Raw genomic sequence first — 22,500 nt, 5'->3', positions numbered from 1 at the left:
CAAATAAATACTCTTTATCTTAGTTGCAATGAAATAAACTGTACAATTGCTGATCCTCTGTTCACATGACCACTCTGCTTATGATGACACAACGAGTCAATTGTTCATTGTATACAAGACTCTGTGTTTGAAAATCTTCAAAATAGAGATAATATTGTTTTATAATTGATTTTTGAAAACATCAAAACAAGCAGAAATGTGTTTGCTTCGATTTTGTGGAGAAATACATGGCCCAGCTCTGTGAGTTACTGAAATATTCGATGGAATAAGGAATAACAGCAAACAAGGTTTCATTCTTATTAATGTGGTGATGTCCAATGTCACGACTCGTATATTGTTGCGGTACTGCAAAATCGCATGCCTCTAAGGCAATGGCACCCAACATACAGTGATCCACAGGCAGTTATTTCGTTCATCTTCGTGCACTTTGACCTCCCCTCATGTCTCGTGGATTAACGGGATGAAGTGCGTTGTGTGGGTTTAAATCCATTTAATGGGTCGGACTATTAACAGATAACTATCTCCTATTCTGATTTCTACTTCAACCCTTTCCTTTAGCCATGGTACAAAATAACAAGCAAGCACACACGCCATTCAAAATGCGATTGAATAAGCACACCACGATGCCTCCCGTGGCTTGGAACCACCACACTCCCTCCATGAAACACTACACACCACACCACACCACATCGTGCGTCATTTTTTAATCCAAATCTGCATGCCAATTTCCAACCGGCATCTCACCTTGCTTTACACCTCGATCAGCAAATCTCACCATTTCGACCACAAATGCCTCCTGCGCATGGGAAAAATATTCCCGTACCTCCTCGTACCACTGCATCGCCACAATTCGCCACGAAAGAGAAGAGTACTGCATGGCTCGGACTGTCTTCGGGACCGGGCGATGTGGGGCCGAGCAACAGACGTGAATCGCTCGACCACATCTCGCAGGGGATGTCCCGGGTGGGCATAGGGAATTGATATGACCCTCGTCCAGTTGCCAGACCACGGCAAGTTGGGCGGCGAGGAGGTGTCGCGGGAAGGATGATCCAGGAGTTTAGTACGGGGCCTGGGTGTGCATTTTAGCAAATGAGGGTGGTCTGGATGTTCATTTTGGCTCATGAGTGGGGCCCGTGTGTGGCAGGGAAAGTCCGTTGCAATTCAGCATTGGACTGCACTCTGAGCACGTTCAGGGCCAGGGTGCTGGTTCGAGGAGCATGCCCTATGTTGAGTCAGGAGCTCCGAACCGTATCAAACCGGATGGGCTACTGAGACAGTTTCCGGCCCCGGAGCCTGGCAGGGTGTGGCTCAGGCCGCTATTGCCCAATAGAGGAGCGGGATTCGGGTCATGACCCCACCCTTCGCTCGGGGATAATAAAAGGGGGAGCGTGGAGCCATTCACCCTCTTATCTGCTCCTCTATGCTCTTCATTTCCTTCACTTCATTGCCTCTTCTTCACTCACTGTTGGTGTTGAATGAAAGGACGTGCTTCTTCCTGAGGGCCTGATCTGGGGGTGACTGCCAAGACTCCCAGCAGGCTGGTAACGTTCGCCACCCCCATGGAGTGAGACTTACCAGTGCAGAGCGCACGTTGCCACGAACCCTGGCAGAGTTACTAGGCCAGAGATAACGCGCCGCATCTCGAGGTGGGAACACTCAACCGGAGCGTCCCACGGAGGTACACGCCACAGAAACAGACCTATACAAGGCTCGGTGAAGGATCTTTTGCCTCACGCATCTTCTCTCCTCTCTCTCTCTCTCTCTATCCCGTCTCCTTTGGATGCACAAAAGAGTATCATGACAGACTCGCAATCCCATTTTCCTCTGGCACGACACCACACTCCCCACATTGCATTGCACCACCACACCTCCCACACCTGAGACACCACCAGAAATGTGTTTGCTTCGATTTTGTGGAGAAATACACGGCCCAGCTCTGCTCGTTACTGAAATATTCGATGGAATAAGGAATAACAGCAAACAAACAAGGTTTAATTCTTATTAATGTGGTGATGTCCAATGTCACGACTCATATATTGTTGCGGTTCTGCAAAACTGCATGCCTCTAAGGCAATGGCACCCAACATACAGTCATCCACAGGCAGTTATTTCGTTCATCTTCGTGCACTTTGACCTCCCCTCATGTCTCGTGGATTAACCACGAAATTTTCACCACATGTTCTCCTCCTTCCGATGAACTCCCTCCTCTCCAGGTATCTCAGATTGTTTTCAAGGCCTCATGTACATTTGAAGACTGAACAACGCATCTTCGATCATTAAATGAAGATACCGTTTTGAGGAAAAAAAGTAACATTTTAATTACAAGGGGACGAGGTGATGCACGTTTTGTCCACAGCGATCCCGGAAGGTGTCTCGTGTACACTGCCCAATGAAGGTACGTTAATTATCACATTATGCGGAGGAATGAAAATGGTGATATTTCATGAAAAAAAATACTTTGTGTGACGTGAAACGCAGTTACTTTCTGCCTTTCGCAGGAATTCACCAATAATTGGAGCCTTTTTACAACACACCAAAACTCATGGAAAAATGATATGATGGAGGATAGAAAGTTTATTTACTGATTACAACGAGAGGGAAAGAAGAAGAAGAGTAGAAATATGCAAACAATGCAGGTTCATGCGACGTGTGTCACTGTCACCTTATCTAATATATAAAGAAAGTCTAATTTTAAAAAATGTCCTTTTGTCTGTGTTTTGAATGTACTGCATGCTGTCGAGATGTCCAGTGGTGTGCTCAGTTACCAAGCAGCTCGCTAGCGCTTGCCAAGCCAGCCGTTCCTTATCAACAGTTTCCAATGGAGTGCTTGCTTGAGTGCTTATGCCGCTTGGCAAACGCTCAACAAGAAACTTGGGGACGAAACATACACGAGATGCACGACATGGCGATGATGGTAAATATCTATAGTAACATTATTTCAGCCATATAGATGAGTTCGTCCCTCAAGGGGTGGGGTTGATAGGAGGCATGGGAAGGGGTGGGGTGGGAAGAAGGAGCCGACGTTGCCTGGCAACACCAGGTATCCCTGCTCATGTTACATAAAACATTTGTATTAAAGGTCCAGGAAAACGATCTTTTGTTCTTCCATGGCTGTACAAACCCTCGAATATGGGTTGCAGTCATCAATCACTGACATGAGGATCTCCGTACGCCTGGTGTTGGCTTAGTGGTTAGGGTGGCGGCTTGGGATCCTAGGGTCCTGAGTTCAAGCCCCGTTGGGCCGCTGAATTAATACACCAGGAGGTTGACTCAGCCTGTCATCGCTCCGAGGTCGGCAAAATGAGCACCAGTGCACTGGTTAGGGGGACACTGCATCAGCGGCATAGCCGCGTCCCAACCAATGATGCAACCAGCAGCCACAGGCTGCACTCGATAGATAGGTGAGGGTCTCCAAAGAAAAGTTTCCAAAGTTGAGAAGGAAGAATCTGGAAGGTAAGGGTGTGCAAGTAAAGAGAGGTTCAGATACAGATACAGTACATTCTGACAGGGGAAGTTCCTTGACGTGATCAGAACTGAAGCACTTCCTCCACTCTCGTTGCGCCTCGACCAGTCGCACTTCCCCATATCATCCTGAAAGGAACAGCGAGTGTGAGTGTTAAAATGGTGTGATTTGTTAGAATATTAATATGGATGTCAAATCAAGAGAAGCCTATCAATCCCTGGAGGATGTTCTGCCAGATGCGTGACATGCTATACGTTCACTCCTCTTGACTGCTACAAACGTTACTCCACAAATGCGTTTATTCACTTACCATCTTAGATCTACAAATGGGTTATCAATTCCTCCACGGTTTTCCTCACCTGGATCTGTTCTCTTGAAAAGTCACGTGTGACAATCAAACTATGGCCCTGTCATTGAGGAGGTGGAACTGCTTGAGGCTAACCCTCAGTATGTTCACCACATTTCCCTGATGGTAAAGAGATGTCTGCGACTCGGCGTGACCTGGCACCACGTGATGAAGTCGAAAAATATGGTGATAGATTCTCCTGTTCATAAACCACCTGAACTGGTCTCGGACGCAACCGCGAAGTGGGGGGTTACTGATTCACAAATGGGAAAACGCCCAATCATAATCCACCATATATGATATTGTTACGAATTTGGGAATTCGATTGCACACGACATACAGGTTCCTTTAGTCAGCTATGTCGATAAGTGCTTGTTCCCCAGATAGCTCACCTTCCATTGTTTAAATGTTTAGAAATCAATTAGATGCACTGCGGATCGATTTAATAGTTAGGTAACGAAACAATGGAGACGTCCCTTCCCCTCTTCTGCGAATAGGAAGAAGAACCCTGCCGTCCCGTGATTCATGATGTCAACAACTCCCTCCCACCCGTGGTTGAGCGGGGGATGGATCACGAGGGCATGAGTCATGCCAGGCGCGGGGGAGGGGAGCGGAGAAGGATAAAGAGGAGATCCTGTCTTGTTCGGGGGAAGTGGGAGCAGAGTGGTGGTCGTTCAGCAGACCTTCAGGTCCTGTTTGGCTTGGGTTAGGGTTGAGGCCTTCGGAAGCTTTTTGCTTCTGCAGAGGAGTTGTTCAGCAGAGCTTCAGGTCCTGCTTGGCTCGGTAGGCTTTTTGGAGAGCTGCTTTGCTTGGAAGAGAGTTGAGCTGGTCGCTCGGCTCGAGCTGCGAGTGGTGGCTTCTTCTTCTTCTTTTTTGGTTCGTGGAGCTCTTTTTTTCTCCGTTTGGTTCCCGGCTTGGTGCGACTCATCGACCTCTTCTTGGAGGTGGTTCCTTGGGGGAAGCGGCGCATCCAGTCACGTGATCAGAATGATGAGCAATTTAACATCCCTACCCTGGCCTAACATTGTCACTCAAATTTGGTGGCATTCTGACTGGTAGGTCTGCAGAAGAAGATTTTTGAACGAATTTATGTGATTTTTCCCCAAACTTGAGCAAGTTGGCCATTTTGACATACTTAAAGGCATGTGACTGGAACGAACTTTGCAATTCGTGATACCAGTCATGAGGAACATTGCTGCCAAATTTCAGCCTGATCGGACCATCGGTTTGGTCGGAGAAGTTGAAAAAGGAGAGACAGACAGACATATGAATAAACAGTGTGCTGTGACAATACCTTATCTGGAATATAAATTTTAGAAAAGCTAAGAAGAGAGTTTAGTGAGCAGAGCAGGGTGCCAGACGGTATCAAAAGCTCATGATGCGTCTCGAGAGACGGCTCTGATGTCATGCCTGCCATTGAGGATCTCCATCCATTGTTGGAGAAAGTAGAAATGGGAGACCAGTCGAGAAGTTTGATGGCTGCTTGAAGCCCCTGCCAGTTAGCTTCAGTGAAATGCCAGACTCGACGGCACGAAGGTGGTTCTCTAATAACAGCCAGAGACATGTCTACTTTGACAAGCATGTGGTCAGATGAACCGATTGGAGCAGAGGAAGAACAACAGATATTTTCAGGGAAATTGGTCAAAATTAAATCCAGAAGAGATGGAGTCCCGTTGGTTGAGATCTGGGATGGGAAGTTGACAGATTGTGTCAGTCCTAATGAGTTGCAGAAGTCCTTTGCTAAAGTGTCATGGCAGGTGAGAGAGGTATCCACACTCAGCCAACTGGCATGATGACAACTGAAGCCATCACATATGAGGAAGAGAGAGTTGGGTTGAGAGGATAGAAGTTGGTGCATGTTTTCAGAGAGCGAGATGTAAATGGAGTCATCCCTGTTTGGTGGATGGAACAACACACACATAAACGTGAGGTGGCAGTGGAGGGAATGAGGAAAGTGTCTGAAAAGCAGATTATGTCTGGTTTGTCAGTGGCAACATGTATGGAGAAATCTGTCAGGTTAGAACGAAGGCCTTGGGTGTTTGAGGTCCACACTGTTAAGGAGAGGGAGGGGAGGAGGCTTTGGGTGCAGGGGAGGGTAGAGGAGGGGAAAGGGTATGATGAGGGAGGATGGGGGTAGAGAGAGTTGTTGAAGGTGTGTGGGGGATTGCAGAGGAGCCTGGGGAGAGGGCTGGAAGAGGAGGAGAAAAGGCTCGGTAGTGATAGGATGAGGCAAAGTGGGGAATAATGAGAGGGGGCAGGGGGAAGTTGAATATTGAAGGAGGGGGAAGAATGAGTTGGGAGAGAGAGGGCAAGAGAAGGAGGCAACTTTGTCGATGTGAGGAGTGGGGGGGGGGTGCAACTTTGAGAATGGGCAGTGAGGGGGAGATTGGATGGAGAAAGGTGGGGGAGTTGAGGGAGAAGGGTGAGGGGAGTTTTTGGGAAAAGTGAGAGGGAAGCTTGGAGGGGGAAGACATTGAAGGTTGCTTTGAGAGGGAGAGGAGAGGATGAGAGCAGGCACGGCTAAGGGGCAGTCAGGCGAGGGGAGAGGTGGGGAGGGGGGAAGGATGAGACTTGGTAGTGGTGTGGTGAAGAAAGCAGCAGGCAGGGGTAGGCACAAGATTTGAGTGGTGAGGAAGAGGAGAAGTGGGATGAGAGGAAAGAAAGAGCATGTTTGAAATGTTGAAGAGTGTACTGATTGAGAAAGTGAGATATCTGATCTGGAAGGTTAAAACGGAGCCCACAGATGTTCGAACACCACGCAGTTCGGGACACCAGAGGAGGAGCTGATAGTAAAGCAGAGGTCAGTGAAGAGGTGCTGAGAGAGGAGGTAGGATAAGGGGCAAGATGGAAGGGATAAGGAGAGGGTATAGCAGGTGAGGAGTTCATAGGAGGTATAATCAAGGAGGTTGGGTGAATTGTCACTGAATTTGGAGAAAAAAAAGGACGATTGATGGAACACGAACATGCATTGAAAACTGGAATTTAAAAAATGTTTCAGTCAGAGATACGTTTAAAGACATTACGTGAAGGATGCAATGAAGGAGAATTAAGAGAATAAGAAAAATTAAAAATGACCGTTTTTACAGCCATTTTTCCCTGCTGTGCAGGGGTTGGGCTTTTTCTTGAGGCAATGTTTTATGGCCGGATGCCCTCCCTGACACCAACCCTGGTCACCTCTTACGACACAGGGATATGGTACACCTATTCTAACCGGTGCATACACCGGGACCAGTTCACTGGTACTCACTTCGCCGACCTCGGAAGGATGACAGGCTGAGTCAACCCCCTGGTGTATTAATTCAGTGGAAAACGGGGCTTGAGCTCAGGACCCTCGGATCCCAAGCCGCCACCCTAACCGCTAAGGAACTCAGGACCCTCGGATCCCAAGCTGCCACCCTAACCGCTAAGCCAACACCAGGCTTAAGGAGAATTAAGAGAATGAAGAAAAGGAATGTTTTAACAGTTGGACTTTTTAGACATTTGATGAAGGAAAGGTCGAATTGAAAGAGCCATGACAGTCTTATGAAGAAGATGAAGAGAAGTGAAGTATGATACAATGTGGAGAACCAAACGTGTGGAAGAGGAAGTTTAGTCATTTAAAGAGACCTTGTTTTTTTTTCTTTTGTAAATAAAGGTGAGGTTAAGTGAGGTAAAGGAAAGGTTGAAGAAAAGGTCGTGACGGTGTATGGTGAATGTGGATCGGCTTAAGTGGAAGGAAGATGGTGGATCACCAAATGCGGAAGGAGGAAGAAGAGGAGGTAAAGAAATCACATGGTTATGGAGGGGATAAGGTGAGAAGGGAAAAGATATAAGAAACTGAAGAAAGACTCGACAAAGATAGAAGAAACTGAAACTGAAACTGATATGAGATCACACAAGAAACTGAAGAGTTTGAGTTTATCAAGGTGAGCAAAATGTTATGCATCAATGACAACAATATATTCCTTGTTTTTTTTAAAGAATGTTTGTCGGTTAAGGAATGGTTACAACAGTGCATCAGGAAGTATTCACACTCCCTCAACTTTTGTCACATCTTGTTGTGTTCCAGCTGGAATTTAAAATTAATTAAATTTCAAGTTTTTGTCACCGATCAACACAAAATACCCCAAAATGACAAAGTGAAAACATGTTTTTAGAAATTTTTACAAAGTAATGAAAAATGAAAAGCTGAAGTGTCTTGTGTCAACAACTATTCAATCCCCTGAGTCAATACTTTGTAGAAGTGCCTTTGGCAGCGATTCCAGCATTTTGGGTTTGTCTATCAGCTTTGCACATCCAGATTTGGGGATTTTATCCCATACTTCCTTGCAGATTTGCTCAAGCTCTGTCAAGTTGGATGGGGAGGGTCAGTGAACAGAAATCTTGAAGTCTTTCCACAGATTCTCAATGGACTTCAAGTCTGGGCTTTGGCTGGGCCACACAAGGACTTTCACGTTCTTGTTCTGAAGCCATTCTAGTGTTGCTTTGGCTGTATGCCTTGGATCATTGTCCTGTTGGAATGTAAATGTTTACCATCACAGTCTCAGGTATTTTGCACTCTGAAGTAGGTTCTCCTCAATTATTTGCCTGTATTTGGCTCCATTCAATGTTCCCTCTATCCGTAAAAGTCTCCCACTCCCTGCCGCTGAAAAGCAACCTCGTAGCATGATGCTGCCACCACCATGCTTCAGGGTAGGGATGGTGTTAGATAGGTGATGAGCTGTGCTCTGTTTCCGCCAGACGTAGACCTTTGCATTCAGGCCAAATCGTTCAGTTTTCATTTCATCAGACCACTGTGGGACCTTTCGTAGAAAAGTGTATTTCTTTCTAAATCATGTCCAATCATTTGAATTGGCCACAGGTGGACTCCAATCAAGTTGTTGAGACATCCCAAGGATGATCAAAGGAAATTGGATGCACCTGAGCTCAATTTGGAGCATTATAGCAAAGGCATTGAATACTTATTGGCGCAAGACATTTCAGCTCTTAATTTTTAATCAATTTGAGAATTTTTCGAAAAACACGTTTTCACTTTGTCGTTGTGGAGTATTTGTGTAAATCGGTGACAAAAAATTACAATTTAATCCATTTTGAATTCAGGCTTTAACACAACAAAATGTGAAAAAGTCATGGGGTGTGAATACTTTCTGAAGGCACTGCATGTAATGGTGTTTGCTGCAGCATAATGGTGGTTTTATTCTTTTAACAAGGTGAAAAGCTGACAGGATACCTGAGAGGGATGCACACTCACCTCTGAGCGCTTTCATCTGGGTTTGAATCCTCACCCAGCTATAAACTGTCACCTTTGTGTTTCTCATTCAGGGTTAACTCTTCATGAATATCCATCGTCCAGCAGGATGTTAAACTGGAAGACAAATCTGCCAACATTCCTCATTGGTGGAATTTAAAGCCCCCATGGTGTGTTTTGTGAAGAGTAGGTGAGTTATCTCTTGCACTCTGTATCCAGGAACGGCCAGCGTATCCAGATTCTTTGAATTTGCAAATGGAGAGTCAAGCATAAGAAATGTTATTATTATCATCATTATCACCTACCATGCCCTGTGTAAAGCATTATTGCTGCTGACGCAGTTATGAGCCCAGAATCCTGGTCAGGTCGTCATTTTGACTCAAGGCAGGGAACCGTTGATCAATTTCCAGCAATTTAGTCATGGTGCCAGGTATAGCTCAGTGTTTCGAATGAATGAATAATTTTGCCAAATTTGATTTCCTTTTTGGAGGCTATGAAGCCAGATGGCCATTGTTCTTCAAGCCCTGAACAAATATTGTGGGAAGGATGTATGGAACAGAGTGTCCATGACCCGAGATTGTCAATATTCTATCCCAATCCTGTAGCAGCCCAGCCTTAAAGGATGCTAAGGCATGCTCACCCATGAGGGGCTATTCACTTGAGGCTACAACTCAAAGGCATTCAATCAGGGCTTGTATGGAGTGGGCGGTTCTCCAATCTTTACGAAAAACTCTTCCGGTGAATTTATACCAGCAATCCAGGGGTGCAGAATGCAGATACACACTGCTGGGTGCAACAAAACTAATGACCCAATAGACCTCAGTTTGAAATGAATTCAAATTCATATTGTTATGAATCTGGAAACCATTCGCCTTCACACATACAGTTGACCCAAAGTTTAGTTATTTTGTTAAGTATATGTGGGTAGTTAGAATCTCTCCCCTATGTCTAATGGGAATTTCATGTGTGCGCTGCGAGTTTCTTTCCAGTTAGTTTTCTACATCAATCCCCTCCACTTCTTTAGCTCCATTACGCACGTGTTCAAGGCCACGAACGTAGACGGAGTTTCCATCACCTCAGAGCCGACCCCGCCCCAGCCAGATGGAATGTTCCCCTCGTCCAATCGGCGGTGAGATCACCTCCAAGTCGACCCCGCCCAGGCAGATGGAATGTTCCCCTCGTCCAATCGGGGGTGAGATCACGTCAGAGCCGACCCCGCCCCAGCCAGATGGAATGTTCGCCTTGTCCAATGAGGGGAGGACACAGATCGCCCGACGTCCCCCCCCCCCCCGCCCGACCAATCCAGAGGTGAGTTCCCTCAGAGCGGATCCCTCCACCCGCCCGGGGGAGGGATAAGAAGGGTGATGAGCTGTCTCAGAGATCTTTCTTGGTGGTCATTTTAGGGGTTCCTTGGTGGTCGGTGGTCGTGTTGGTGCTCGTGGTGGTGGTGGTCATGGCGGAGGTGTTTTGTGGTGCTCGTGGTGTCGATCATCGTTCGTGGCTAGCCGGGTCGTTCGTGGGATCCTGGCTGCGCTCGTTGGATTCTAGGTCGTGGGTTCAAGTCCCACCGTGGTGGGTTGTGTTGGAGCCCTCGAGCCGGGGATCCCTATTCCCTTCCATAGACTCCGAGTTCCACAAGTGCGGGTCAGTGAAACCGCACGAGGCGGCCAGGTACCCGGCCAGACTCTGACCCTCAGCTCGCTTTCCCTCCTGAGCTGAAGGGCCAAATATAGACCCACGAGGTCCATTTCTTTTTTGGTGGGTGTGTCTGTCTGTGGCCAGTCTGAGAAGTAGAAATCGTTTAAGTGATTGCCATTGTACATTTGCCTGCATTTTTTATTCGTGATCAAGTCTGCTCTGTGTCTCCCTTCCCGATTATTGTAAATAAACCCTCTGTTAAATGTTCCAGTTTGTTGTCTGTGTTTTCTTTCATTGGCCCAGTATGGTTTGGGCTTGAGAATTAGGGAGGCCGATTGTGCCGTAAATTGTAATTTGGACCGGCGTGGCTTTGGTAATTCCCGCTCGGTTACGCTGGATCCGAGTCGGTAACAGCGACTCAGTTCGGACAAAGCCGGCCAAGGGTGTGGCTTCCCCGGTAGTTAGATGGTGTGAGTACTTCGGTAAATTGGAATAGACAAATAAACCCTACCTCACGCCGTGAAAATATTGGCGACCACAGTCCTTTAAGCGACCCGTCAACTCCGGACTTATCTGGGATGACGAACTTCAATTCCGGGTGTTCGGTGGGAGACGGCCCTACTGCTCCATCTAGCGGTCGTTCCTCACCACGGCACCACAAAAATATATTGACCTCTGTACAAGCAAGTAAAAATATGAATTACTCAAATTACTTGCTATATAATTTTCTCCAGACAGCTTTTGATGCTTGAGCATGCGAGGTTATTGTTGGTATTGTCCACATTGAGCAGAAGCAAGTGAAACTGCTTCACTTGGCCAAAAATGGAGCAAAAAGTACGTATATTGCATCATATTAAAAACTAGCAAATACCACCCGTTGTTTCGCTGATGAGATGAGGGGGAGGGAGGGGAGTATGGTGGGAGAGAGGGATGGAAAGAGAAAATGTGGGGGGGGGGTGAGAGGATGGGGAGGGTGAAAAAGAGAGGGAAAGGAGGGGGGGCAGAGAGACAGGTGGGAGACAGCAAATAAGAACAAGGCTTACCTTGCTGTGTTTGACCCCCCGGGGATCTTTGACTGGTCGAGGGTTACACATGACCATCACCGCCGCGCCTCAACACAGAGCGCCATTTACTGTGTGTTTTGTATTTTACGGCGATGGCCCCACTTCACACAGTGGCGACAAAGGTTTCATCGGCTTTAACTGTGTCCTCCTGAATCAGTCAGTACAACACAAAGACTGGGAGATCACAGGTACAAGAGGGCAGAATGCAGTCATTGTTGCTGTGTTTGTTTCTAATCTTGCTTTTTGCTGTTGAGTAGTTTCAGTTGCTCTGGATTTTTGTTATTCCTTGTTTTTTGTCATCTTTCTGTCCTTCTGACTTTTTTCTTCTTGTGTATCAGCACTTCTTCTATTAGCCTCTCCTTCTTCCTGTGTTGTCTTTTCATTGTTCTACTGTCTTCTGTCCTTCTTTCTGCCTTTCTCCTCTTTCTTCTTTCTGCCTTTCTTTTCCAGCATTGTTTCTTATTCTTCAGCACTGAGGATTTCACATCACATTTTATCACAGTGTTTGACATTTCAAAAAACTTTTTATCCTTGTGGAGCTTCAGGATAGACAATGTTGCATGTTTTTCCATGTGGAGCCAAGATGAAAAGGTTTTTACCATTGCCAACTCTGGAACAACCAACATAGAGTCGGCCATGAGAAAAGCATGGGCTTTGCAGGTTGAGGCCAACAACTTTGAGCGATTGTCCTTGTGCCTTGTTGATGCTCATGGAAAAACTGAGGCAGACAGGGAACTGGAGCCTTCAAAATTGAAATGGCAAGTCAAATGGGATGATTGGAATACGTGGAATGAAGACATCCTGTCCTGCTGCATGGCCAGTCATGATTGTGGCTTCAATGACCTGTGGCATAAACTTCTTGACAGCCAAACGTGTTCCATTGCAGAGTGTTGGTGGGTCCAGATTCCTGAGAATCATAATGGGTGCACCAACCTTGAGCTCCAGATTGTGAGAAGGCACACCTGGTAGTTCCGGAGACTTAAGAAATTCTGTGGGGGTAGTGGACTGCTTCATTTGTGTCTGGTACAGTATAAACCGACTTGTATATTTGCATTGTGCCAAGTAACTGTGTAAGAATTGACGGCATCATTTTTCATTGGAATTGGATTCATTCATCATTGGAATTGACGGCATCATTTTTCATTGCCAAGATGGCTTTGGCATAGCCCCTTGTGGTCATGGAAGTTATGTGCTCTTGGATCAGAAACATAATCCATGGCTGGATTGTAGGAGAATGCAGACTTTTATTTTACCCTCCAGTTCTGTTTCCTGGATGCAGCCATTCCTGCTGCAGTTGCCCCTCATCTTCTTTCTTGCTCTTCAGGAGTTAAGGCTGCTCGAGATGTAGCTTTCGCAAGTCGTTTTTTGTCAAGTTCGCTTCTTGTACATTTTCTTATTTTTATAGGAGCCATCTTCCTGCAAAATAAAGGAGGGAGACAGGGGAAGGGAAAGCAAGGAAGAGGGGAGAAGAGTGACGCCTTACCACACGTCGCAATACACTCCGGGAGAGAGGGGTGCGAGGTTGTTGGGGGGTGGGGGGGAGGGTGTGAGATATATATATATATATATATATATATATATATATATATATATATGTATACATATATATGTATATATACGAGGTCCATCTAAAAAGTAACGGCACTGAGCCTGCTGTGTGCTCCACTTACACAACTTGAATGAATGGGTTGCGTCACAGTCTTTCGCAACATTCCAGCAATATATATATATATATATATATATATATATATATATATATATATATATATATATATATATATATATATATATATATATATATATATATATATATATATATATATATATGATTCGTGATGGTTGACTGCGCTCATTCTGTGATTTTTTACAGGTCGTGCTTTACACGTTGTCTAGTCTGAGTCATTGCCCTATGAGTCATGAACAGAGAGCTAATCTTCTTGCCAAGCTTGGCAAAACACTTTCTGAATCATTCGCAATGATGTAGCAAGTCTAAGGGGAAGAAACGATGTCACGTACACGTGCATTTGAATGGCACAAGAGGTTCAAAGAGGGACGGGAGGAGGTTGAAGACGATCCACGGTCTGGAAGACCTTCATCGAGCAGAATGGTGGACAACATCGAGCGTGTGAAGCAGATAGTGCACGCAGATCGTCGACTCACAGTGTGGATGATTGCTGAGGAACTTTCCATCAACAAGGACACTGTCTGGAGCATCATCACTGAAAATCTCGAAATGTGCAAGGTGTGCGCAAAGATGTTCCCCAAGCTGTTGTCCGAGGACCAGAAACAGCAAAGAGTCGCTGTCTGTCAAGACATTATCGAGTGCCTTGACGACGATCCAGACCTGCTCAGGAGAGTCATTACTGGCGATGAATCGTGGATATTCAAATACGATCCCGAGACCAAAGGGCAGAGTCGTCAGTGGAAAAGTCCGGCATCACCAAGACCAAAGAAATCAAGGATGTCGAAGTCGAAGGTGAAGGTGATGCTCATCGCGTTTTTTGACATCAAGGGCATCGTCCACTTCGAGTTTCTACCACAGGGTCAAACAGTGAATCAATACGTGTACAAGGAGATCTTCCAGTGCCTCATGAGATCAGTCCGGGACAAGAGCCTGGGTGCTCCACCATGACAACACCCCTGCTCACAGTGCCCTGAGCATCCGACAGTTTCTGGCGGAGAGGAACGTGCCAACTCTGGAGCAACCCCCGTATTCGCCAGACTTGGCCCCTTGTGAGTTTTTCCTATTCGCCAAGCTCAAGGGGGTGAGCAAGGGGACCCGATTTCCTGATGTGGAGGCCATCAAAAGGGCCGTGATGATGGAGCTCCGGAGGATTCCAGAAGAAGCTTTCCGGGGGTGCATCGAATCATGGAGGAAGAGGATGGACAAGTGTGTGAGACTGGAGGGAAACTATTTTGAAGGGGACAAGCTGTGATTTCAACAGTTTTTATGGAATAAAATTTCTGTGAAGTCAGTCCCGTTACTTTTTAGACAGACCTCGTGTGTGTATATATATATATATATATATATATATATATATATATATATATATATATATATATAAATATATATATATATATATATATGGAGAGGAATATAGAGTGCTGAATTGTAGTCGGAGGGGTGGAGTGAGGATGGGACAGAGAGTGAGAGGGGTGGGGGAGAAGGAAATTAGCAGAGAGAAAATGTTATGCTTTATGAATCTCACACACACACACACACACACACACACACACACACACACACACACACACACACACACACACACACACACACACACACACACACACACACACACACACACACACACACACACCAATTTTACAGGAATCGGCAAATTGGAGTTTGTGTAATTACCCAGTACAGTACGTACTGTATACAACCCCAAAAACTTGTGTGGCTTTAACCCTTCAACAAATGATTTTTTTAAACGTTGCATTATCGACGTTTCAAGATGTGCATATACATTATTATTTATAAACAGCTGCCAATTGTCATGTGATGGGTAAAAAAACAAAAAAAGGCTCAAATTTTGTAAAACATGTTAATGCGGCAAACAGCTCGGAAATCGTGTGTTATGAGCTTTGAAAGTCACAAATAGAACCTCAAACGATTCTGAGAACAAACCCGGTTCATATAAAGATAACCAACTGCTTAGGTCTGTACCTCCATCGTCGCCGTACCAAGGTGGTGTAATACCCAAGCATTAATTCTTGACGTCATATGTTCCAGGTGAACCCAACTCCATTGAAGCATCAGTGACATTTGCTTTTTCAAATTAAAAGAGGTAATGGTTGGTTTCCCGCTAAGCTTGTTAAATTACGAGGTGAGGGCAAACACGGCCTGTTCCAAGTTCTATTTGAAGTTCCGCATGGATAAAGCACACAAATAGAACCACAAAGGATTACATTTTAAAAATATAATTCTTTAAATATGCGAATCAAGCGAAAAAATAACAAAAAGTAATTGAAAGAAAAATATACCATCAGAGATGGGGAATCCCCCGCCATTGAAAAATAATTGAAATCAGATAAGTGGTTTTCCATTTATTACAAAAAACATTTTTTCAAGATGGCCGCCCCAGTCGGCCATCTTGGATCAACCACGCCAAAATCAATAGGATTCTTCCTTTTTCAGGTGGTACCATGTGTGACCGAAATTTCAAATCGATATGGCGAACAGTTTACGAGTTATCGCACTCACAGCTATAAATGTTGACGCCCAGCCAGCCGGACGGACGGACAGACCGCCCCAGTCGGCCATCTTGGATCCGGCCACACCCAAAATCAATAGGGTTCTTTCTTTTCAGGTGGTACCATGTGTGACCCAAATTTCAAATCGATATGGCGAACAGTTTACGAGTTATCGCACTCACAGCTATAAATGTTGACGCCCAGCCAGCCGACGGACGGACGGACGGACAGCCGGACGGACGACCTGGGTGACAACAATATCCCCCTTCCAAAACGTGGCGGGGGATAAAAAAAAAAACAATCCAAAGCGACCACAAAATGTCGGCACACACTTTTTACAGCTCAAACCAACATGAAAGAACTCCGAGCACGAGGTCGATGGAAGTTAAAAAATTATTTTTTTATTTAGATGAATGAATATCAAAGTGGCCAGAGTATATGATGAAAACGCATCGCACGAAAAGTTAAATAATGAAATTGCACAAGATTTTCAGCCGGCGAGGCACCACCCGAGGAGCCGAGGGACCGCCCGCCATCATGCAGCTCGGTGGATGTGACGTGTGGACATTATTTTATTTTTACCTCCCAAAGACGCCTGAAATGTCAAATATGTCCGAATTGTGCAGCTATGATGAACAGACATTCAATAATATGAGTGAGGAAAGTGAAAACAACAACTTTATCATTAATTAATCGCCACGGCCTGTTCCAAGTCAAGTCATGGTTGAGCAGGCCAGAAAACATGGCGGTTTAAGTCCCCAACGAGGTTAGCCAGGAAACACCTTAAGACTCAGATCGTGAGGTGGCTGAGGATCGCTTGATGAAGGATATAATTAAATAAGGCCGTTAATTATCTTCAAAATGGATGTTTTAATGAACCCACACACCCAATTTTCACTCTTGCACTTCCTTGGAGTTTTCTTAGTACGCATGCAAAGTTTCAGGCTGTTAGGTTTGATAGTTTTGGAGTTATGGAAGAGACACACTGACACACACACACACACACACACACACACACACACACACACACACACACACACACACACACACACACACACACACACTTTTATGAGTATAAGATAGATATCTATAGCACTGGTACACCTGCTTTACATACAAATGAGTTAATCACAAACCTAAGGCAATGAGAGGGACATTGAGCAGTTTTGCCCATCTGCTGTTTACCAACGGATTCAATGGCGGCTCGAGACATTCTCCCTCCTCTTACGATCTCCTTCGACTCCATCACTTGATTCTTGAGGGACAAAGGAGGACTTCCAATAGGTTACAATGCACAAAGCACCTCCAATCCTTGCTGTGTACAGTTGTTCACGAATCATTTGACAAGTGCGGTCCCTCCTTTATGCTGTGCAAATGGTATTGAGAGCGGATCACGGTTTCACAGTCATCGGGTGATTCTTGAATCCAATGCTGTGCCAGTGACCTCCCTTGGATGAAGCTCAACAATGAAACCATTGTCCCATTTAAAGCACAATCTGTTTACTGGCTGCAATACCTTTCACAATCTGTTTATCGGCTTCAATATCTTCAGCGATTGCCACTTCTTTCTTCCATTCAGTCTCGAGATGGTGCAGCGTTACTTGAGTTTTCACATTATGGAATACCAGTTTCTTGGAGAGAGATCTGCAACAATGGAGAGAAACATGTTATCACAAAAGAATGAATGTTCCATGTTGATGTCTGTGTTATAAACAACGTGATCACCAAGATAACCCTGATAATAACACCAAAGACCGATTTATGCATGAGTAATTTCAAAAGCTCCCATGAGTATCAACCCAATAATTCACCCGTTCAAGGTCAGGCAAAGTTTGGCACAAATAATGAAAATATATTTGGCACAATAATGTAACAACACTGCAGTACTATTATAGAATAACGATTGTACCTTTACACATGGAATAGTACAATATTACATTGGGATGTGATTCTTGCTGCCCAGCCTTCCAGTTTGTCCCTGAAGTGTAAAACAGTCTATCTTTTCCATTGAAAAGCTTTCCTGGTATCGAGTTTGAGGAATAAGAAAGCCACCTCAGACCATAATGTTGTTTCACAACTGGAGTCGGGGAGTTACCGCGAGGTGCTCCTCGGACTTTCTCCCCGACCTCCAGACCTGAGGGCCGCCAGCCACAGATAACTCTGCGGTCTGACGGATTGCTAGGCAACCATCCCTGCCGGGTTTGTATCACCAAACCTAACAGGGTTCTCGCTCCTTGGTTGCGCATTACCTTACCGTTGGCTTGGCAACCCGAACAGGGAGGCCACACCTTCAACAGCCACACATCTATTTATTATGTGTGGCCGAGTGAACTGTGGATTGTTATTGGCTAATCACAGAGCATTCGGTGGGGTATAACTTCCCTTCTGTCTATACTTGCACATTAAATCAACCAACTGGGGAAAATGATGAAAGCAAACAGGTCAGAAATGTTTCATTATATCCCACCGTTCAGTTCAGTTCAGCAAGTACATTTATTCAATCAGCACAATAAACCAATAGTTAATCAACCAGCAATGGCATTTAATTACAATGGCAATCGTAGGCATGTTTTTCACAGTGCATGGACTGAAATTGCAATAGAAATGCCCAATTAAAAGACAAGAAAAAAGTGATTCATCTTAGCGGTTACGGGGCCCACTTGTTCAGTTTTATCTCCAGCTAAATATAGGACATGGCGCCATCAATCACCTGGGAATGTAACTGACAGTATGAGAAGATTAGAGGAAGAGCAGAGTCTTGGTTTGACTCCTGGCTTACTGGACACAAAAATGCTTGCCTATGTTGGGCCCAAAAGTGAAACAGGGAGAGGGTGTTGGTGAAAAGGGATAATGGGGTGTGCTGATGTGGTGTCGGAATGTGGTGTGAAGTGGTTGGAACCGCTGGGTTCAACAGTTCTCGTGAAGGTGTCTGCCTTCGGATTCTCACGCTACTTTGCTCGTCGAAAAGTGACTCGTGCAGGCAATTAACAGCTCGTTCAGGCAATCTCACTCCGGTACAGCGAACGTGATGACCGCTCGTTCAGGCAGAGTCTGCTCCGGCACAGCCTATGTAAAGACTGCTCGTTCAGGCAGAGTTTTGTTCCCTCTCGCTGGTTCTGCTCCATGGCGGTTGCGCTTGTCCACCCGCACATTTCCTTTTTATTGGGGCCAGCGCAGGCGTTGTTTGAGGCCCTTCCCACTCGCTCGTGGTTTCCTCTCATTGGTTGGGATGTATGAGATGGAGGAACGAACGAGTGGTTTAAATTAAGCGATGGAAGTTTTCCATGGGGGTTTCTGGGTTTGATAGGCATGGGGGTGAGGGCATTACATGGGATCACAGTAAAAATGCTGAAGATGTTGCGGGGAATGACATATTTGGGGTGAGGAGCATAGCGTGGTGGGGAACAAATACTGGATACAATACTGGATGCGAAGGTGGATGGAGCGTGGATTGCAAGTTAGATGAAGGGGAAAGACATAGGTTAACCCACACAACGCAATTGTCCCTCATCCCTCTAAAGTCTAAACAATGGGAAGGAAATCTATTCTGAGGATATAACTTGAAGATATAACTGACTCTGGGAACTGCTACGTGTCTGAATGCATGTAGGCCATTTTCCATAACCGCAACAATATATCAGCGAACTCCTTTCTCAACATCCTGTTACTGAAAATACCAATGCATCAAGCTGGCTATCCTGTTCCCAGTAGGTGCACATCCGTACTTTCACCAAACACTGCAAGGACAGGAAGCGATCAATTCCCAGCACTCAGTGTCAATATCATATGTGCAAAAGTTCATGGAAATATTTGTGTTGAGATAGGAACTTTAGAAAGTCTACAACTGATGTACAATGTACAAGTCCTGTATTTAAACAGAAAATTGTCCACATTAATAAGGAAACAAGATTCACCATGTTTGCAATTTACTGACTCACTGTCAATGTTTCTGTAAATTGGTCGAGAAAAAGATTCACCGAATGGGGGGCTTGGGATCCCAGGGTCCTGAGGTGAAATCCTGCTTTGCTGTTGAATTAATACCAGTTGGGTTTGACTAAGCCTGTCATCCTTCAGAGGTCAGCAAAATGAGTACCAGCTTGCTGGGATGATTGAGCCATTTGAGTATCCTGTGTTGGAGCGGTGACCCGTCCATGATTGTGCCCAATGGCCCAACAGACTGCGGCTTAACACCAATGCTCTGTACAGAGTATGATCCCAATGGATGCATGGATTTGTGGGTTTGGCTGGGAACGTTTTGACTTTCACAAACTGGCTGCGCAAGCCTCAGGTTTCAACTGACATGATTTGAACAAGAATTTATAACCTGTTTGGGATTCTGATGATAACAGACTGATGTTGCAGTGACACTGTGGGATCTTTAACCCTATTTAGGTGAAGGGTGGGCTAATTCAATGATATTGGATATTAGTAATATTTTGTATCTATACAGCAAACCTTGTGTCAGTTGGACGTCTCATCCACGGGACTGACCCCCCCCCCCCCACGCCATCCTCAAAATACTTCAAAAAAGCCCAGGATGAATAGGGTTAAAGTCTCTCAACATCCAATGCTGGCAGATGGCTATTTTGGCTTGATAACCTTCCAATGCATGGTGCACACATTGATCCCTGACCCCGCATGTGAAACACCAACATCACATGTTATTGCTGGGTCGAGATTCAAGCCAGGTGACACAGCTCAAAGGTAGGTGTGCATTCCCCAAAGCTAGTGTGGTAGCACACGTGTACTGCCCCAAGCATACGAGTCGGAAACACTCCAGTGTAACACAGAAACTTACTGTGAAATGTTGAGGTGTTCCTTTCTCTTCTCATAAAATTGAAACAGCTGATCCATTTTCATGCTGCAGTTCATCGCATTTAGAGATGACATCTACTCAATCGTGTTTTCACTGATTCTGGGCGAAATTATTGTCGGCATCTTCGATCTGTTGCCGTTCCTGCAGGAATGAATGGGATAGAATGGTGAAAGGACAAAAAAAAATATTGTAAACGTACAGTCATACATGGTATCTCGCCGAAACATATTATCTTGGATCAGAAGCATAATCCATGGCTGGATTGTAGGAGAATGCAGACTTTTATTTTACCCTCCAGGGCTGTTTCCTGGATGCAGCCATTCCTGTTGCAGTTGCCCCTCGTCTTCTTTCTTGCTCTTCAGGAGTTCAGGCTGCTCGAGATTTAGCTTTCGCAAGTCGTTTTTTGTCAAGTTCGCTTCTTGTACATTTTCTTATTTTGATCTTCCTGCAAAATAAAGAAGGGAGACGGGGGAAGGGGAAAGCAAGGAAGAGTAATACTGTATTAGAGGAGTAGAGTTTATTGAAAGAGTAATACTGTATCATCAGTTCATGATTGCATATTTGCCTGAGATTCAATGTGGAATCTGGTCTGCTGGTTACATCCTTACCAATACATGGTAGGGAATTTTATGGAGTTCACTTGTTTGTCAGGACAGGAATTTGGTGAGGCAAGGGAAAACAATGGCCTACTCTTTGAAAGATAGAGAGTTATTTAAATTCCACAAGCAAGCAAACATTGACACATATGATCGCCGATGTAACATCCTCTCCGAATGACCTATTGGTTGATTCAAGAACCTGCCTTCAAAGGACAGACCAGAATGGAAGTTTACGGTTGGTTTGGAAATTTAACCCAGACAAAATAAATATTCAAGGCTTTGCCATCCGATCTGATGTATTACACTCTGTATTACAAGCGTTGGTTCTACCGAAGCCATTTCTCAGCCTTGGGGTATTACTGGGTAGTTTGGCATCCCTCTATCAGTCGTAGTTATGGCAGGAATTTAAATTTTTTTCAAGGTGTCGGCGATGGCTCGGTGACTCCACATAAGATACCGTGGGATCTTTAACATCAACTAACTAATGTCCTCCAAAAGGGACAACCAGTTTAATGTCCATCTGAGAGATGGTTCCACAATGATGCTTCACCCTACATGTGGAACATCAAGACAACATCTTATTCTTGGTTTGGGATTAAAACCCAGAGTACACACTCAGAGCCAACTGTGCATACCTCTGAAGCCTCCAATCACAAATCCATTTCCAGATTGTGGAGGCACAAAGAGCAGGCTTTGGCATCCTTGCATAAACGAACATCTTACCTTTTGCTGGAGGTATGAGATCGTGTTTCAGAAAGATCGTCCATGGAACTCAAAGTCAAGATTTTTGGAGTAAAAACATGAGGTTTAAACCCTTTAGTGATGAGAGCAAAGCTCATGCCTGCTTTCACACCGGGTACAAACACGGAATGAACACAAGCAAAGTTATATTGGAATTGCTTGGTGAATAACGCGTGAGTAGAAGGGTTTCAGGACTTTGCAGACAGTCGAGTATTCGGAGGCGAAGGCATAAGGGTTGCATTGAATGATAACTGGCATGAGGCTCTCCAAAGCAAAGTTTCCCAAGGAGAGAAGGCCAAACGTCAAACAGAACCTGGAAGGCAAGAGTATGCAAGTAAAGCGAGGTTCAGATACAGACATGCTGTTGTGCTTAGATTAAAGCTTCACACAAGAAACTGAAGAGTTTGAGATT

The 22,500-nt window shown here is 45.1% G+C and overlaps 4 long non-coding RNA genes across 5 annotated transcripts in view; 2 read left to right on the top strand and 2 right to left on the bottom strand.

The window, feature by feature from the left end:
* LOC147007505 (uncharacterized) overlaps positions 1 to 2,636 on the top strand; it is a 7,674-nt gene extending 5,038 nt beyond the window's left edge. Inside the window, exons 2-3 of the long non-coding RNA XR_015054145.1 lie at positions 2,214 to 2,395; positions 2,499 to 2,636. This is a non-coding gene — a long non-coding RNA (uncharacterized LOC147007505). The remainder of the gene's footprint in view (positions 1 to 2,213; positions 2,396 to 2,498) is intronic.
* On the bottom strand, positions 2,555 to 13,127 carry LOC147007503 (uncharacterized). The gene is made up of 2 exons (XR_015054146.1): positions 11,718 to 13,127; positions 2,555 to 3,591 (listed from the first exon to the last, which is right to left on the bottom strand). It is a non-coding gene; the product is annotated as an uncharacterized LOC147007503 (long non-coding RNA).
* LOC147007504 (uncharacterized) lies at positions 6,404 to 10,941 on the top strand. Of its 2 annotated transcripts, XR_015054144.1 has the most exons (3): positions 6,404 to 9,226; positions 10,061 to 10,344; positions 10,440 to 10,941. It is a non-coding gene; the product is annotated as an uncharacterized LOC147007504 (long non-coding RNA). The 2 variants fall into 2 exon arrangements; XR_015054143.1 differs by having other exon boundaries at positions 6,404 to 10,344.
* Positions 13,128 to 16,917: 3,790 nt separating the features above from the next.
* LOC147007502 (uncharacterized) overlaps positions 16,918 to 22,500 on the bottom strand; it is a 7,035-nt gene continuing 1,452 nt past the window's right edge. The window contains exons 2-5 of the long non-coding RNA XR_015054140.1: positions 22,071 to 22,401; positions 21,040 to 21,193; positions 20,731 to 20,889; positions 16,918 to 17,576 (exon numbers count right to left, since the gene is read on the bottom strand). This is a non-coding gene — a long non-coding RNA (uncharacterized LOC147007502). The remainder of the gene's footprint in view (positions 17,577 to 20,730; positions 20,890 to 21,039; positions 21,194 to 22,070; positions 22,402 to 22,500) is intronic.

The sequence above is a fragment of the Eptatretus burgeri genome, unplaced genomic scaffold, assembly GCF_056783735.1.
Source record: "Eptatretus burgeri isolate ZD-2024b unplaced genomic scaffold, Ebu_testis_v1 Ebu_testis_scaffold_130, whole genome shotgun sequence".
Lineage (NCBI taxonomy): Eukaryota > Metazoa > Chordata > Myxini > Myxiniformes > Myxinidae > Eptatretus > Eptatretus burgeri.
The sequence above is the reverse complement of the archived record's forward strand: the minus strand, read 5'-3'. Positions and strand labels throughout refer to the sequence as shown.